Source organism: Bombina bombina, chromosome 4 (genome assembly GCF_027579735.1).
Source record: "Bombina bombina isolate aBomBom1 chromosome 4, aBomBom1.pri, whole genome shotgun sequence".
NCBI lineage: Eukaryota > Metazoa > Chordata > Amphibia > Anura > Bombinatoridae > Bombina > Bombina bombina.
In genome coordinates, this window is record NC_069502.1 from 751,521,154 (window position 1) to 751,540,913 (window position 19,760).

Consider the following 19,760-nt stretch of genomic DNA (forward strand, 5'->3'; position numbering starts at 1 on the left):
CTCAAACCTGTTTGTGGTTCCCAAAAAAGAGGGAACTTTCAGGCCAATCTTAGATTTAAAGACTCTAAACAAATTCCTAAGAGTTCCATCGTTCAAAATGGAAACTATTCGGACAATCTTACCCATGATCCAAGAGGGTCAGTACATGACCACAGTGGATTTAAAGGATGCTTACCTTCACATACCGATCCACAAAGATCATCACCGGTATCTAAGGTTTGCCTTCTTAGACAGGCACTACCAGTTTGTAGCTCTTCCATTCGGATTGGCTACGGCTCCAAGAATCTTCACAAAGGTTCTGGGTGCCCTTCTAGCGGTACTAAGACCGCGAGGGATTTCGGTAGCTCCGTACCTAGACGACATTCTAATACAAGCTTCAAGCTTTCAAACTGCCAAGTCTCATACAGAGTTAGTTCTGGCATTTCTAAGGTCGCATGGATGGAAAGTGAACGAAAAGAAGAGTTCTCTTTTTCCTCTCACAAGAGTTCCATTCTTGGGGACTCTTATAGATTCTGTAGAAATGAAGATTTACCTGACAGAAGACAGGTTAACAAAGCTTCAAAATGCATGCCGTGTCCTTCATTCCATTCAACACCCGTCAGTAGCTCAATGCATGGAGGTGATCGGCTTAATGGTAGCGGCAATGGACATAGTACCTTTTGCACGCCTACACCTCAGACCACTGCAATTATGCATGCTAAGTCAGTGGAATGGGGATTACTCAGATTTGTCCCCTACTCTGAATCTGAATCAAGAGACCAGAAATTCTCTTCTATGGTGGCTTTATCGGCCACACCTGTCCAGGGGGATGCCATTCAGCAGGCCAGACTGGACAATTGTAACAACAGACGCCAGCCTACTAGGTTGGGGCGCTGTCTGGAATTCTCTGAAGGCTCAGGGACTATGGAATCAGGAGGAGAGTCTCCTTCCAATAAACATTCTGGAATTGAGAGCAGTTCTCAATGCCCTTCTGGCTTGGCCCCAGTTAATAACTCGGGGGTTCATCAGGTTTCAGTCGGACAACATCACGACTGTAGCTTACATCAACCATCAGGGAGGGACAAGAAGCTCCCTAGCAATGATGGAAGTATCAAAGATAATTCGCTGGGCAGAGTCTCACTCTTGCCACCTGTCAGCAATCCACATCCCGGGAGTGGAGAACTGGGAGGCGGATTTCTTGAGTCGCCAGACTCTTCATCCGGGGGAGTGGGAACTTCATCCGGAGGTCTTTGCCCAAATACTTCGACGTTGGGGCAAACCAGAGATAGATCTCATGGCGTCTCGCCAGAACGCCAAACTTCCTCGCTACGGGTCCAGATCCAGGGATCCGGGAGCAGTTCTGATAGATGCTTTGACAGCACCTTGGAACTTCAGGATGGCTTATGTGTTTCCACCCTTCCCGCTGCTTCCTCGATTGATTGCCAAAATCAAACAGGAGAGAGCATCAGTAATTCTAATAGCACCTGCTTGGCCACGCAGGACTTGGTATGCAGATCTAGTGGACATGTCATCCTGTCCGCCTTGGTCTCTACCTCTAAGACAGGACCTTCTGATACAGGGTCCATTCAAACATCAAAATCTAACTTCTCTGAAGCTGACTGCTTGGAAATTGAACGCTTGATTTTATCAAAACGTGGTTTTTCTGAGTCGGTTATTGATACCCTGATTCAGGCTAGGAAGCCTGTTACCAGAAGGATTTACCATAAAATATGGCGGAAATACCTATACTGGTGCGAATCCAAAGGTTACTCCTGGAGTAAGGTTAGGATCGCTAGGATATTGTCTTTTCTACAAGAAGGTTTAGAAAAGGGTTTATCAGCTAGTTCATTAAAGGGACAGATTTCAGCTCTGTCCATCTTGTTACACAGACGTCTGTCAGAAAATCCAGACGTCCAGTCCTTTTGTCAGGCTTTAGCTAGGATCAAGCCTGTGTTTAAAGCTGTTGCTCCACCATGGAGTTTAAACTTAGTTCTTAACGTTTTACAGGGTGTTCCGTTTGAACCCCTTCATTCCATTGATATAAAAATGTTATCTTGGAAAGTTCTGTTTTTAATGGCTATTTCCTCGGCTCGAAGAGTCTCTGAGTTATCAGCCTTACATTGTGATTCCCCTTATCTGATTTTTCACTCAGACAAGGTAGTTCTGCGTACTAAACCTGGGTTTTTACCTAAGGTAGTCACTAACAGGAACATCAATCAAGAGATTGTTGTCCCATCCTTGTGTCCAAATCCTTCTTCAAAGAAGGAACGTCTTTTACACAATCTGGATGTAGTTCGTGCCCTCAAGTTCTACTTGCAGGCAACTAAAGATTTTCGCCAAACTTCTTCCTTGTTTGTCGTTTACTCTGGACAGAGGAGAGGTCAAAAAGCTTCTGCTACCTCTCTCTCTTTTTGGCTTCGTAGCATAATACGTTTAGCCTATGAGACTGCTGGACAGCAGCCTCCTGAAAGAATTACAGCTCACTCCACTAGAGCTGTGGCTTCCACTTGGGCCTTTAAGAATGAGGCCTCTGTTGAACAGATTTGCAAGGCTGCAACTTGGTCTTCGCTTCATACTTTTTCCAAATTTTACAAATTTGACACTTTTGCTTCTTCGGAGGCTATTTTTGGGAGAAAGGTTCTTCAGGCAGTGGTTCCTTCTGTATAATGAGCCTGCCTATCCCTCCCGTCATCCGTGTACTTTTGCTTTGGTATTGGTATCCCAGAAGTAATGATGACCCGTGGACTGATCACACATAACAGAAGAAAACATAATTTATGCTTACCTTATAAATTCCTTTCTTCTGTTGTGTGATCAGTCCACGGCCCGCCCTGTTTTAAGGCAGGTAAATATCTTTTAAATTATACTCCAGTCACCACTTCACCCTTGGTTACTCCTTTCTCGTTGATTCTTGGTCGAATGACTGGGACTGACGTAGAGGGGAGGAGCTATATGCAGCTCTGCTGGGTGAATCCTCTTGCATTTCCTGTTGGGGAGGAGTTATATCCCAGAAGTAATGATGACCCGTGGACTGATCACACAACAGAAGAAAGGAATTTATCAGGTAAGCATAAATTATGTTTTCTAGTGAAAGAAAAGTGTAAAACCTCCTGACCTATGTTAAATTCTCATTTCTCCATGTCCTTTACGTTTCCCAAAGGTCTCTAGGGTGCTCATCACATTCAAGGAAATGATGTATAAAATAGATGTGAAAAAAATGTCTTTCGTGTGCAAAAAAATGTCTTTTTGTTCTTCATTTGGAAAATGAACAAATTTTGAAATATAAAATGTGATCATTAAATGAATAAACAAATTATTAATTTAGTTGATGAACAAACTTAGGACAAACATTACTTGTTTTGCGGACGAGTAAAGTAAACTGATTTTTTGCATATCTAGTATAAAAACCTGGCCTAACCAAATAGAAATTTCTGGGGATTTTAATAATCCAGATTTTTTTTTCTTTTGTGATTCAGATAGATCATGCAAATTTAAGAAACTTTCTAATTTACGTCTATTAATTTTTCTTCGTTCTCTTGCTTTCTTTATTTGAAAAAGGCATCTGCTATTTTTTTGGTTCAGAACCATGGAAAGCACTTGTTTATTGGTGGGTGACTTTATCCACCAATCAGCAAGAACAACACAGTGTGTTCACCAAAAATGGGCCGGCATCTAAACTTAACTTCTTGCATTTCAAATAAAGATACCAAGAGAATGAAGATAATTTGATAATAGGAGTAAATTAGAAAGTTGCTTAAAATTGCATGCTGTATCTGAATCACGGAAGAAAAAATTTGGGTTCAGTGTCCCTTTAAAATAATGCAGGAGGATAGTATTTTTTCTTATTCATTTCTTTGTCTGTTTACCATGATACAAACCAGAATAATGCAAACCGTAACGACAAATTTTAACCAGTCATGCATTTTAGAGGAATAACATTTTTATGACAAGATGAAGCAACAAAGGGTACAGCCCATAAGCAAATCAACAGATGAAATGCAAATATCTTAGCACAGTTTAGAACAGAGGCGGTTAAAAAAAAAATACATACCGTTAACAATAATGGGCAAGCAAGATACATACTAATAACCTATAGAGAAAGTGATTGTATCACACTAACCGCTTTAGAGGAGCTGCAGAGAAAAGGGCATTATGGGAATTGTATACTGGCCTTATTACTCTAAATTATTTCCGAGTAGTTCTCTCAGTATATGGAAATTTGAAATGCCAAAAAATTTGTTTTGGTGAAATATAAGAGTAATAAATTAACGTAAATCGTAAAACTCCACATTTCAGCATAAAGTAAGGCAAGTGGTGGGGGAGTTTGGCTATTGAAAAACTGAAGAAAATAAGGTGTTAGTGCAGTAAAAACCTTTGCACACTTTCCTAGCATAATCATTTTTTCGCTAGTCTTGAAATAAGGTGTATGATGTCTCTTTTTGAAAGTGATTTAAATGGCTAATCTTTTGAACTTTGAAACTCTATAATCTATTATAGAGCGATCCATTGGATAGCTTTTTATATTTTTAGTTGTATTACAGGAAAAGGCAACAAAATAAAGAATGAAAGTATATTGCAAAGTTTAAAGTGATTGTACAGTTTGAAAGATTACTTTTATATACCTGGCAGCAATTTATTAACAGGGGCGCTTTAATTCATTAACATTTTGAAAGATATTTAATTTTTAAAATATTTACCACCCAGTTATGGTAAACAAACCGCCGTTCCGCCTCCCTCATCTCATAAATGTATTTAGAAGATCGATGCCGAATCCAGCTTCCTCCAATCGTTCCTTCCCCCACTAGCTGAACGCCAGATGGGGTATGCAACGATTGAAGGAAACCGTATTAGTCATTGATCTACTAAATGCAGTATGAGATGCAGGCGGAGGAACGGCGGGATGTTTACCATAACTCATTGGTAACTATTTTAAAAATTAAGCTTCTTTCAATATGTAAAAAGGACAGTCTAGTCCAAAATAAATGTTCATGATTCAGATAGGCTATGTAATTTTTAACAACTTTCCAATTTACTTTTAGCACCAATTTTGCTTTGTTCACTTGGTATTCTTAGTTGAAACCTAAACCTAGGTAGGCTCATATGCTATTTTTTTTTTTTTTTTTTTTTTTTTAATAGACCTTTTGTCTGAATGCATTTTGACAGTTTTCACAGCTAGTGGGTGTTATGCAAAACTAGGGAATGGGTAATACAATCATCTATCTTTTTAAACCATAAAATTCTGGTGTAGACTGCCCCTTTAATGGATTAACGTACCACTGTTTTAAAGATTACTTTTATATACTGGGCAGTTATTTATTAAAGTTCACTTTAACTACATGTAATTAAAGGGACAGTAAACACTAGAATTTGTGTTTTAAAAGATAGATAATCCCTTAATTACCAATTCCCCAGTTTTGCATAACCAACAGTTATAATAATACACGTTTTACCTCTAATTACCTTATATCTAAGCCTCAGCAGACTGCCCCCTTATTTCAGTTCTTTTGACAGACTTGCATTTTAGCCAATCAAAGCTGTCTCCATGGTAAATTCATGTGCATGAGCTCAATGTTATCTATATGAAACACATGAACTAATGCCCTCTAGTGGTGAAAAACTATCAACATGCATTTAGATTAGAGGCGACCTTCAAGGTCTAAGAAATTAGCATATGAACCTCCTAGGTTTAGCTTTCAACTAAGCATACCAAGAGAACAAAGTAAATTTGGTGATAAAAGTAAATTGGAAAGTTGTTTAAAAATGACATGCCCTATTTGAATCATGAGGTGTGTTTTTTTTTTTTTTGTTTTTTTTACTTGACTGTCCCTTTAAACATTTTATGTTAATCTCATACTGTTTAATATCCATTTTTAAATAAAAAAAGAGGGCAAAAAAAGCCAAATAATGCTGTTATCCAGGTTTTTGAACATAGCAGCAAAATGTAGCACATTAAACCATAATGTTTGGGTTATTTGGTTGGGGGGGAAAACAATGTAAAAAGGCAATTTTCCTATGAAAATATTTTTGCAAGTTTTCTGAACTTCTTCTGTACATTTTTTTTTTTTTTTTTTTTTTTCTAGTATTGGATCAATGAGTATACGTCATCCCTTGGAATTGGAGTCTTCCATTCTGGCATTCAGGTATATGGTAGAGGTATGTATGCTGCTTATCAATAGCTAAAAATAAAGTTAAAGGGATATGGAACCCAACATTTTCTTTCATGATTCAAATAGAGTATCCAATTTTAAACCACTTTCTCTAATTTACTTCTAGTATCATTTCTTTGTTCTCTTGGTATCTTTTGTCGAAAAGCAGGGATGTATGCTTAAGAGCCTGCCCATATCTGGAGCCATATATGGCAGCTATTTTGCAAGAATGATATCCATTTGTAAAAGCATTACAGGACAGCACTATTTCCTGCCATGCAGGTGCCTACCTAGGTATTTCTTCAACACAGAATATTATGGGAACGAAGCAAATTTGATAATAAAAGTAAATTGGAAACTTTTTAAAAATGGTATGCTCTGTCTGAATCACTTAAGAAAAAATTTTAGTTTCTCCAACATTGGTGTGTCCGGTCCACGGCGTCATCCTTACTTGTGGGATATTCTCTTCCCCAACAGGAAATGGCAAAGAGTCCCAGCAAAGCTGGTCACATGATCCCTCCTAGGCTCCGCCCACCCCAGTCATTCTCTTTGCCGTTGCACAGGCAACATCTCCACGGAGATGGTTAAGAGTTTTTTGGTGTTTAAATGTAGTTTTATTCTTCTATCAAGTGTTTGTTATTTTAAAATAGTGCTGGTATGTACTATTTACTCTGAAACAGAAAAGGATGAAGATTTCTGTTTGTAAGAGGAAGATGATTTTAGCAGACAGTAACTAAAATCGATTGCTGTTTCCACACAGGACTGTTGAGATGAAGTAACTTCAGTTGGGGGAAACAGTTAGCAGACTTTTCTGCTTAAGGTATGACTAGCCATATTTCTAACAAGACCATGTAATGCTGGAAGGCTGTCATTTCCCCTCATGGGGACCGGTAAGCCATTTTCTTAGTTAAACATAAAAGAATAAAGGGCTTCAAAAAGGGCTTAAAAACTGGTAGACATTTTTCTGGGCTAAAACAATTGCTTTACTAGGCATATTATGCAGATTCTAACTAATTATTGGTATTATCTTGGGGAACGTTTAGAAAAACGGCAGGCACTGTGTTGGACACCTTTTTCAGATGGGGGCCTTTCTAGTTATAGACAGAGCCTCATTCTGGGACTGTATAGGGGTTAAATGTAAAAACTGCTCCGGTTCCGTTAATTTAAGGGTTAAAGCTCTGAAATTTGGTGTGCAATACTTTTAATGCTTTAAGACACTGTGGTGAAATTTTGGTGAATTTTGAACAATTTCTTCATACTTTTTCACATATTCAGTAATAGTGTTTTCAGTTTGAAATTTAAAGTGACAGTAACGGTTTTATTTTAAAACGTTTTTTGTGCTTTGTTGACAAGTTTAAGCCTGTTTAACATGTCTGTACCATCAGATAAGCTATGTTCTATATGTATGAAAGCCAATGTGTCTCCCCATTTAAATTTATGTGATAATTGTGCCATAGTGTCCAAACAAAGTAAGGACAGTAATGCAACAGATAATATTGCCCAAGATGATTCCTCAAATGAGGGGAGTAAACATGATACTACATCATCCCCTACTGTGTCTACACCAGTTATGCCCACACAGGAGGTCCCTAGTACATCAAGTGCGCCAATACTTATTACCATGCAACAATTAACGGCTGTAATGGATAACTCCATAGCAAATCTTTTATCCAAAATGCCTACTTATCAGAGAAAGCGCGATTGCTCTGTTTTAAACACTGAAGAGCAAGAGGACGCTGATAACTGTTCTGACATACCCTCACACCAATCTCAAGGGGCCATGAGGGAGGTTTTGTCTGATGGAGAAATTTCAGATTCAGGAAAAATTTCTCATCAAGCTGAACCTGATGTTGTGACATTTAAATTTAAATTAGAACATCTCCGCGCACTGCTTAAGGAGGTGTTATCTACTCTGGATGATTGTGACAATTTGGTCATTCCAGAGAAATTATGTAAGATGGACAAGTTCCTAGAGGTTCCGGTGCCCCCCGACGCTTTTCCTATACCCAAGCGGGTGGCAGACATAGTAAATAAAGAGTGGGAAAGGCCCGGCATACCTTTTGTTCCCCCCCCTATATTTAAGAAATTATTTCCTATAGTCGACCCCAGAAAGGACTTATGGCAGACAGTCCCCAAGGTCGAGGGGGCGGTTTCTACTCTAAACAAACGCACTACTATTCCTATCGAAGATAGTTGTGCTTTCAAAGATCCTATGGATAAGAAATTAGAGGGTTTGCTTAAAAAGATTTTTGTACAGCAAGGTTACCTTCTACAACCAATTTCATGCATTGTTCCTGTCACTACGGCAGCGTGTTTCTGGTTCGAGGAACTAGAAAAATCGCTCAGTAAAGAATCTTCGTATGAGGAGGTTATGGACAGAGTTCAAGCACTTAAATTGGCTAACTCTTTTGTTTTAGATGCCGCTTTGCAATTAGCTAGATTAGCGGCGAAAAATTAAGGGTTTGCTGTCGTGGCGCGCAGAGTGCTTTGGCTAAAGTCTTGGTCAGCGGATGTGTCTTCCAAGACAAAATTGCTTAACATTCCTTTCAAAGGTAAAACATTATTTGGACCTGATTTGAAAGAGATTATTTCAGACATCACTGGGGGAAAGGGCCACGCCCTCCCACAGGATAGGTCTTTTAAGGCTAATAATAAGCCTAATTTTCGTCCCTTTCGCAGAAACGGACCAGTCTCTAATTCTGTATCCTCTAAGCAAGAGGGTAATACTTCACAACCCAAACCAGCCTGGAAACCAATGCAAGGCTGGAACAAGGGTAAGCAGGCCAAGAAGCCTACCACTGCTACCAAAACAGCATGAAGGGATAGCCCCCGATCCGGGACCGGATCTAGTGGGGGGCAGACTTTCTCTCTTTGCTCAGGCTTGGGCAAGAGATGTTCAGGATCCTTGGGCGCTAGAAATAGTTTCTCAAGGTTATCTCCTGGAATTCAAGGAACTACCCCCAAGGGGAAGGTTCCACAGGTTTCAATTATCTTCAAACCAAATAAAGAGACAGGCATTCTTACATTGTGTAGAAGACCTGTTAAAGATGGGAGTGATACATCCAGTTCCAATAAGAGAACAAGGAATGGGATTTTATTCCAATCTGTTCATAGTTCCCAAAAAAGAGGGAACATTCAGACCAATTTTGGATCTAAAGATCCTAAACAAATTTCTCAGGGTACCATCGTTCAAAATGGAAACTATTCGAACGATCCTACCTACTATCCAGGAAAATCAATATATGACTACCGTGGATTTAAAGGATGCGTACCTACATATTCCTATCCACAAGGAACATCATCAGTTCCTAAGGTTCGCTTTTCTGGACAAGCATTACCAGTTTGTGGCACTTCCATTTGGATTAGCCACTGCTCCAAGGATTTTCACAAAGGTACTAGGGTCCCTTCTAGCGGTTCTAAGACAAAGGGGCATTGCAGTAGTACCTTACTTGGACGACATCCTGATTCAAGCGTCGTCCCTGTCAAAAGCAAAGGCTCATACAGACATCGTCCTAGCCTTTCTCAGATCTCATGGATGGAAGGTGAACAAAGAAAAAAGTTCTCTGTCCCCGTCAACAAGAGTTCCCTTCTTGGGAACAATAATAGATTCCTTAGAAATGAGGATTTTTCTGACAGAGGTCAGAAAATCAAAACTTCTAAGCTCTTGTCAAGTACTTCATTCTGTTCCTCGTCCTTCCATAGCGCAGTGCATGGAAGTAATAGGATTGATGGTTGCAACAATGGACATAGTTCCTTTTGCACAAATTCATCTAAGACCATTACAACTGTGCATGCTCAGACAGTGGAATGGGGATTATACAGACTTGTCTCCGATGATTCAAGTAGATCAAAAGACCATAGATTCACTCCGTTGGTGGCTGACCCTGGACAATCTGTCACAGGGAATGAGCTTCCGCAGACCAGAGTGGGTCATTGTCACGACCGACGCCAGCCTAGTGGGCTGGGGCGCGGTCTGGGAATCCCTGAAAGCTCAGGGTCTATGGTCTCGGGAAGAGTCTCTTCTCCCGATAAACATTCTGGAACTGAGAGCGATATTCAATGCTCTCAGAGCTTGGCCTCAACTAGCAAAGGCCAAATTCATAAGGTTTCAGTCAGACAACATGACGACCGTTGCATATATCAATCATCAGGGGGGAACAAGGACTTTCCTGGCGATGAAAGAAGTGAACAAGATAATTCAATGGGCGGAGGATCACTCCTGCCACTTGTCTGCGATCCACATCCCAGGAGTGGAAAATTGGGAAGCGGATTTTCTGAGTCGTCAGACATTCCATCCGGGGGAGTGGGAACTCCATCTGGAAATCTTTGCCCAAATAACTCAATTATGGGGCATTCCAGACATGGATCTGATGGCGTCTCGTCAGAACTTCAAGGTTCCTTGCTACGGGTCCAGATCCAGGGATCCCAAGGCGACCCTAGTAGATGCACTAGTAGCACCTTGGACCTTCAACCTAGCTTATATATTCCCACAGTTTCCTCTCATCCCCAGGCTGGTAGCCAGGATCAATCAGGAGAGGGCCTCGGTGATCTTGATAGCTCCTGCGTGGCCACACAGGACTTGACATATTCACCAGGTCTGCATACCATCGGCTCCACCATGGAAGCTACCTTTGAGACAGGACCTTCTTGTTCAGGGTCCATTCGAACATCCGAATCTGGTTTCCCTCCAACTGACGGCTTGGAGATTGAATGCTTGATTTTATCAAAGCGTGGGTTTTCAGATTCTGTAATAGATACTCTGATTCAGGCTAGAAAGCCTGTAACTAGAATAATTTACCATAAAATATGGAAAAAATATATCTGTTGGTGTGAATCTAAAGGATTCCCATGGAACAAGATAAAAATTCCTAAGATTCTATCCTTTCTACAAGAAGGTTTGGAGAAAGGATTATCTGCAAGTTCTCTGAAGGGACAGATCTCTGCTTTATCTGTTTTACTTCACAAAAGACTGGCAGCTGTGCCAGATGTTCAAGCATTTGTTCAGGCTCTGGTTAGGATCAAGCCTGTTTACAGACCTTTGACTCCTCCCTGGAGTCTAAATCTAGTTATTTCAGTTCTTCAAGGGGTTCCGTTTGAACCCTTACATTCCGTAGATATTAAGTTATTATCTTGGAAAGTTTTGTTTTTGGTTGCAATTTCTTCTGCTAGAAGAGTTTCAGAGTTATCTGCTCTGCAGTGTTCTCCGCCCTATCTGGTGTTCCATGCAGATAAGGTGGTTTTGCGTACTAAGCCTGGTTTTCTTCCGAAAGTTGTTTCCAACAAAAATATTAACCAGGAGATAGTTGTACCTTCTTTGTGTCCGAATCCAGTTTCAAAGAAGGAACGTTTGTTACACAATTTGGACGTAGTCCGTGCTCTAAAATTCTATTTAGAGGCTACTAAAGATTTCAGACAAACATCTTCCTTGTTTGTTGTTTATTCTGGTAAAAGGAGAGGTCAAAAAGCGACTTCTACCTCTCTTTCCTTTTGGCTTAAAAGCATTATCCGATTGGCTTATGAGACTGCCGGACGGCAGCCTCCTGAAAGAATCACAGCTCACTCCACTAGGGCTGTGGCTTCCACGTGGGCCTTCAAGAACGAGGCTTCTGTTGACCAGATATGTAAGGCAGCGACTTGGTCTTCACTGCACACTTTTGCCAAATTTTACAAATTTGATACTTTTGCTTCTTCGGAGGCTATTTTTGGGAGAAAGGTTTTGCAAGCCGTGGTGCCTTCCATTTAGGTGACCTGATTTGCTCCCTCCCTTCATCTGTGTCCTAAAGCTTTGGTATTGGTTCCCACAAGTAAGGATGACGCCGTGGACCGGACACACCAATGTTGGAGAAAACAGAATTTATGCTTACCTGATAAATTATTTTCTCCAACGGTGTGTCCGGTCCACGGCCCGCCCTGGTTTTTTAATCAGGTCTGATGAATTATTTTCTCTAACTACAGTCACCACGGTATCATATGGTTTCTCCTATATATATTTCCTCCTGTCCGTCGGTCGAATGACTGGGGTGGGCGGTGCCTAGGAGGGATCATGTGACCAGCTTTGCTGGGACTCTTTGCCATTTCCTGTTGGGGAAGAGAATATCCCACAAGTAAGGATGACGCCGTGGACCGGACACACCGTTGGAGAAAGTAATTTATCAGGTAAGCATAAATTCTGTTTTAATCCTAGGATGAATATGTAGTGTTTAGATCTACTTCTAGTTTGCTTCTTATATGGAAAGAGTCCACAGCTGCATTCATTACTTTTGGGAAATAAGAACCTGGCCACCAGGAGGAGGCAAAGACACCCCAGCCAAAGGCTTAAATACTCGTCCCACTCGCCCAGTCATTCTTTGCCTTTGGTCCCAGGAGGTTGGCAGAGACATGTCAGAATTTTAAATTTTTGTTTTTGTCTCTTTTATGGAGGGTAGTACTCTTCGCATGGGACAGGAGTTTTAAGTAGTCCTGTCAGTCTCATGGATGAAAGTCCGGAGATGCAGGAAGTTTCTTTCTGTGAAACCATCCTGACTCATGTTAACAGCTCCTCAAGCATTCAGCGTTGTCTAACTTCGCTCCGCTGCCTACTTTCTTCTCTCAAGTCCATGGCGGAGGCGATGCTACTATCCGTCACACTTGAAAGGCCGTGTTCCTGTTCCACGGCGTTGATTCCGGTAAGATCGTTTCATTTTTACTTTATTCAATGTACTGTAACATGAATGTTTCCCGTGAGGCTATCACCTTGTGGGTTTAACTTGTAACATAATGGTCTCAGTGAGTCTCTGTTAGATCTTGGAATCGAGGGTTAATATCTCCTGAGGGGGGTTATTGGACAGGGGGGTTTATAATCATGTTTGTGATTCAACCTGCTTATGTGTGAGGCTTATGGGCTCGTGGTTGGAACTTTTGAGGCCTCTGGATGTGACGCGGCCTTTTGGCTGGGCGCGCTTTTTTGGACTGTACGGTGTACCCTGTGTCCGGGCGTGGTTATGCTCTGTTCCATTTCTGCATTCCCGACCGTGTGGCGACTGAGATATTCTAGTCTGCAGGGGTCTGGTCATAGGAGGTGGTTAGTGCCCCAGTCATTGGTGGTGTCAGGTGCGGTTTTTGTTTTTATTACTGTTTATAGTCCATTTTACTATATCCTCTTATAGTTATGGGGGTTTCTGATACTGAGACAGTGCTCGTTTCAGAGGAGTCTGATACCGAGGTGATTATGATATAGGATTCAGATTCTGTGTCCGGTGACAAATCCGGTTTCGCCTCGTTGACTCCTGTCAACCAGTCTTGTTCCATATGCCATATGAGAGCACCCGGTTCCTCGGGCTCTGGGAATCAGGGGTCTGCTGAGCCACCCGCCTTTGGGGGTCCTGGGGAGTTCCCTACTGATTCTTCCTCCTACACATGTGGGTAACCCAGTTTATGGTCCGCCCCCCCCCCCCTGGAGCTTGCAGCAGGTTTTCGCTTTCAGATACTGTCTGCAGAGTCCAGACATTTCTTTGAGTATGTGCTCGTGCCCTGTTGTCCCGGGTATTCCGCCCTGGGGTGGGCATCTGCAGTATCCTGAGGGTTCTGTTCCGGAGTGTTGTGCCTTTCGTTACCGGATTGCACGCCTTTGCGTATTGCTCAGACATCCGTTTGAGTTACTGGATGACCCTATAGTTCTCACATATGGGAATTTTCAGTCTGATAATCCAAATGGTATGACTCGTTAGGGATGTGGGGATGAGTTAATCTTCTATTGTATTCAGTTTGAGTTCTTTCCCAGTTTTGGAGGATAGGGCTCTGTTTGGCTGGTCCTAAGGGTAGGTCTGTGTCCTTTTTTTGGCCTTAACCTTTGGATTACCTTTATATTTTATTTATATCCAATAGGATGTCTCTTTTATTTTTGTGTTTCCTTTGGGAACCTTCTGGGATCGATACTCTTTATTACTTCGGAAGTTGTTTTGGACATGTTAGTCTTGTGTTAACAATGCCTGTTTTCCTTCTTCCCCTCTGAGGGAAGATTTATGCAGCTTGGCGGTTAGGACCCTGAGTGCAGGCTGGACCTGTTGGGTTCGTTCTGTCTTGTGACTGTTCAGGCACGTGGCGCTGTTCTGCTCAGCTGGTTCGGTAGAAGCACCAAGTGCACGGTTATCATTTATTTACATGTTCAACTAAGCATTCATGAGGACTTGTGGGTCCGTGAGGCGGGAAGGATTGTTTCAGTCATAGATGACCGGATCAGGGGAGTTTCCGCTGTGTCACTCTCTTACATCTGATATCATCAGCACCTAGAGTTTCCTCCCCATGCGGTGGAGGGTTAGAGGGCTTAGCGCCTCACTACCGCAGTTTGAGTGGTTTGGCCTTCTGTTTTAGGGCTCTGGATTTGTCCTTTTGAGCTTGATCCAACAGCTTGTATGGATAGCTGTCTAGCATGCTGTAGGTTTGCAGTTTGAAACCAGTTGCAGCTCTTGGCACCTTGAAGGTGTGCTCGTAAGCTGTTTATAGTGTATCTAGATGCAGCTCTTACTCTTTGAGTTATGAGACCTTTGGGTCTTCTATTGTCTCCGGGTGAGTTAGATCTCCTTTTAGGGATCTGCGTTCCGGATGATGGTTGAACCTTGTGGGGACTTTGTTTAGCTCGGGGTTCCCTGGAGCTGGGAAGGCTTAGCACTTTTCTCTTCCCTGTGTCCTCTGCCTGTGTGGAGGTGATGGGGACACTAGCCCTGCTAGTAGGTTTTTGTGGACCTCGATGTATCCCTTCTATTGTCCTGAGGCTTGAAGTTTTTTTTTTTTTTTTATTTGACTTCTAGCCTTGCCCCCTTGAGCATTGAACTTTGGCTACGTCTGGTTCCTTCCTTTGGTCGGGGCTTTAGAGTTCTCCTCGCTATCTGGATTCTCTGGATATGCATCCATTCCTTTTTTGTCTGGCTTTTTGGCTAGTTTGGGTGATTAGTTCCAGGGTGTGGTTGCCTGAACTATTAGGTTCTCCCTGAGACTTCCGCTTCTGGGGCTTCGCTCCTTTTTTTCCTGACCCAGTTTTTTTTTTTTTTTTTTTTTTTTTTTTTTTCTGGATCTCAGGGCTGGTCGGGGTGTTACTTGGGCTATGTCCTTGCTCCATCTTCCTGACCATGTCAGGGTTGGCCTGGTTTTCAGAGTCTTTATTACTCTTTACGACTGAGTATCCCATGTCATCTAGGGATTACCTGGATGGCTTGCGCCTCAAGGGTGTGGGTTCATACCCAGCTGCTGGAGTTGGATTTCCAATTTCTGGTGCACCTTAGGGTTGCATTTCCCCGGTCTATTTGCCAGTGTACCCGTGGATTCTCTGCTCTGCAGGTGAATGGGTTGGCTGTGCCTCTGTTTGGCGTGCGACTTGTAAGGAGGTCCTTTTTCTAGGACAATTGTGTGGGGGATTTTTCTTCCTACTTAGCCGGTGGCTTTGGGCCTTGAGGACAGTTGTTGTCCTTCCGGTCTCTTCCCTTTTTCTTAGGGGATATGCTCCTTCCTATGGAGATGGGAGTTTTTTTTTTTTTTTGTTTTTTTTTTAGACTTTCTCTGAGTCAGGAAGTATAGGGTGGAAGTGGTTCCGCCTGTGGCCTTACCGGCTCCAAGTCAGATTGTGCGGCCTTGTTTTGATAGATCCTTGGGTCTATAGCCTTGTCTGTTGTCAGTCAGGTTGTACTAGTACTCTGGAGGGATGGCTGTACCATCTTTACGCTTGTTCCTGTATCCGTTTTGGGATTCTTTGTTCCCCTGTACTGGATCCCTGTGGCTGGGTTGGCCCAGCTGGGTATGGGTCTGCAGGTCAGAATGTCCGAGCGGTCTAAGGGTAGCAGTCTCCCTTGGATGTGTGAGCTTGTTGAGTCTAGTCTGATGGCTCATTCTGCTGGGAGATGATTTCTCCTTGCTCCTTCACAGGAGAGGGTTTACTCTTCCTTCGGGTTCTGAAGGTATACTCTCCTTCTCGGGAGGCCTTGATGGAGGCTTGTGTTCCCCTTTTTAGGGGCCTGAGAGTAGGTTCGGCGGCTTAGGTTGCCTGGAGAGTGCCCTCTGTTGAGGGACTGTTTTTTGTGAGGTCGGTTTCTTGTTGACTGCTTCTTCTTCCTTTGCAAGCTCCTTCTGTGTCGTCCTGTTATGGACTCTGTGTTATTAAACTTCGGGTTTTCGCCTGGTTCTATTGCACACTTTCAGGGTCGAATACTTTGATATTCTATGGACGGGCGCAGGGAGGACTTTGCCTCTTCAGTTGCATCCATGCTTGCAGGATGTTGGGGAATCGTCTTTTCTGTCTCCGCGTCCAGTATTATCCCAGGTTTCGCTTAGTATTGGCGTGGCCTCCTCTGTTTGGGTCCATTTAGGTCTCTGTGAGCTGGGCCCACACTTGGAGGTGTTCTTTTTCGTATTAAGGGAACCTTTTGGTTTCCTCAGTTCTCCTTTGCCTTGTCCCCTTGGGGAAACCAGCTCAAATCCCCTTCATCTGAGGGGTGGTTGGTGGGGGACTGTCTGTTGGGCCAACGGTGTCTCTTGGAGGACTGTTGGCTTAGTTGAGTCCGTTCGCAGGCTCTTGTTTGGCTCTGGACTAACTGCGAGTCAGTGTCACTGGGTTTTTTTCAAATTCTTGGCTTCAACGAAGCGGGATTTTATTGGGTTGAGGTTCATGCCTGGTGCCCTCAGTTTGAGCCGCCTATTTTACCCTCCCGTCTTGGCATTGTGTCCTCAATAGCTTGGGTATTGTTTTCCAAAAATTAATGAATGCAGCTGTGGACTCTTTCCATTTAAGAAGAAAACATAAATTATTCTTACCTGATAATTTCCTTTTCTTCTGATGGAAAGAGTTCACAGCTCCCCACCCGTAATTTTTTTGCTGGGCGTCCTTATATTCTTCTGGCACCTTTTCACTCTATTTCTTCTACTGTTCCTTGTTCCTCGGCAGAATGACTGGGGGATGAGGGGAGTGGGATGAGTATTTAAGCCTTTGGCTGGGGTGTCTTTGCCTCCTCCTGGTGGCCAGGTTCTTATTTCCCAAAAGTAATGAATGCAGCTGTGGACTCTTTCCATCAGAAGTAAAGGAAATTATCATGTAAGAATAATTTGTTTTTGTTTGATTTTTATGTATGCACACACTGGAATGATTTATAAAATCTGATTTATTTATTTTTTCCCAACACAGTGCTTGTTTTGCAAACTCCACATAGTTTAATCATTAATAAATGCATATTGTTGTTCATTCAGTAAATGCAACGTATGGTTAAAGGGATATTAAACGGTGATCCTTCAGTAAAAAAAAAATGCTAAATCAAAGTAAACCTAAAAAGAAACAGATTGTGTAAAAACAGCAAACAATTTACTAGTTACTTTCATAATAAACTCTTAGAAATTCTCAGTGTAACCCTGTCCCCAGTTTGATATGGGAGCGGACATCTGATAGATCAAAAGAGGGACAGGAAAAGTGAAGCATATTGGGCACACTTTTTGGGGCCAAAACCAGTACTATATTGATTGTGTGGTGTGTCGTGTGTTCATTAAAACTTAACTTTTATATCAATTATAATAAAAAAGGAGTGGAAGTTTCCACCAGTAAGTATTAGATAATACTTACTGGTGGAAACTTCCACTCCTTTTTTATTATAATTGATATAAAAGTTAAGTTTTAATGAACACACGACACACCACACAATCAATATAGTACTGGTTTTGGCCCCAAAAAGTGTGCCCAATATGCTTCACTTTTCCTGCCCCTCTTCTCATCAATAATTCTAATTATTTGGCATAAGGCACTACCTACTGCAAACACTCAGGTTTTGTTTCAATAGGTCCCAAGGGCCAAAATCCCCCCCCCCCCCCCCCTCTACCTGGAGGCCATAGGGAATTCATTATCATCTGATAGATCATGCAATTTTAAACAACTTTCCAATTTACTTCCAAAACGTGCACATTCTCTTTATTTTTACACTTTTTGAGTCACCAGCTCCTACTGAGCATGTGCAAAAATTCAAACTAAGTATATGCCTTTGTGATTGACTGATGGCTGTCACATGATGTAGTGAGAGTGGAAATAGACATAACTTTGAAATATGTCAGAAAATAATCTACTACTCTAAAGTTCAGACTAAGTGCTATTGCACCGTCTTTTTGTCATGCATTTGTTTTATTGTACAAATCTACTGTAATTTAATAGTAACCAGCCTAGAAGTTTTATGACATCAGGTTAAATAAAGCCTTCCTGCAAAGGCCCGCCCCTTCCTTGTTAAGCTGTGAGAGATACTGCACAAATGTAAAAAAAAAAATATAAAAGGTGCATTCAATTTAAATAGATGAATACTTCTTGCAATTATTTATATTAACTATGAGACACAGCTTAGTGCTTTTTTAGAACGATGAAACACTGTTTAACATCCATCTAAGAATGTATTTCTTTTGTTTGTTTGTTTTTAAGAGTTTGCTTATGGCGGTCATCCCTATCCATTTTCTGGAATCTTTGAAATCACACCTGGGGATTCAACTGAATTAGGAGACACTTTTAAATTTAAGTAAGTAACAATGCATAAAACACCAATATAATTACTAGAGCCTTCTGCAATCCTGCAGTCAATTTCTGTAATGTGACATTTTGTTTGAATGTATTGACATCTTATTAGCTGTAATTGTTTTCCAATAGCCAAACTCCACCACCCATCACTTGCATTTAGAAAAACAAACCAGGATTTATTACTGGAGTAGCTACTGCCATTTTGTTGAAAAATGCGATCTTCTGATTATAACAGATATGTGGCAGCGCTAGGCTTGTACAGTCTGCCATGTGCGCTTCCAGTCTTAGGAATTGGAAAAACCTAAAGTTAAATTACAGAAAATGGGCAAAAGAAATAATCATTTGATATTAAAATCTCAAGGTGTTTCATGTCTTGACTCATTTTTAGAAATTAAAGCTTAAATTCAGAACTGGTAAAAAAAGGGAAATGAGAACTTTCTTGACTTTTCATATTGACCGTTCACTAACCTAGAGAGCTGGTCTTTTATTGTGCACAGAAAAACTTCACCAGGCTCCCTTTTTAATCTCCCCATTTAATTATTCACACTGCTTAAAGGGCCATTGAACACTAAATACAATTTACAAGTATAGTATTGATGTTATTCCCCGCCTCCCTCTTGTCATGAGTGCCGCCATGTTAAAATCTATCACTTCATTCCAGTGCTAATGTGTTTGAACATGTGCAGAAACTCTCCTTCAGATACCTGCAGTATAACCTAGGTTTCAAAATGGTGGCACTCATAAATAGAGAGAGGTACATGAAATATGTTTATCAATACTTTTAAAACGTTCTTACTTGAGCTTTTAATCAGTCAGACAAGATATTATGCACCATTGGATAGAATTTTTTTGTTTTACTATTTTTTTTACATCCAGCGATTTAGAACAGATGATAGAAATATATATATTTATTTCATAAAACATTATATAAAGCTTGCTGCTCTTCCATTATGCTGGTATGCGCAGAATATAGTAAATTACAAAGCTGCAATTAAAAACCAGCTCTAATAACCGCTTTACATTTGCTGACTTTTGTATAAAACGCTGTTGATGTATCTTACTTTTAAACAAAACCTTGTCGTCGCCCCCCCCTCCCTTTTTTTTATTATTTTTTTTATTTTTTTTATTAT

At 41.4% G+C, this 19,760-nt stretch overlaps 1 long non-coding RNA gene across 1 annotated transcript in view; it reads left to right on the plus strand.

Annotated features, from left to right (window-relative positions):
* The window catches only part of LOC128655585 (uncharacterized), a 48,595-nt gene extending 29,956 nt beyond the window's left edge, over window positions 1-18,639 (plus strand). The window contains exons 2-3 of the long non-coding RNA XR_008401854.1: window positions 6,060-6,132; window positions 18,538-18,639. This is a non-coding gene — a long non-coding RNA (uncharacterized LOC128655585). The remainder of the gene's footprint in view (window positions 1-6,059; window positions 6,133-18,537) is intronic.
* Window positions 18,640-19,760: the final 1,121 nt, after the last annotated feature.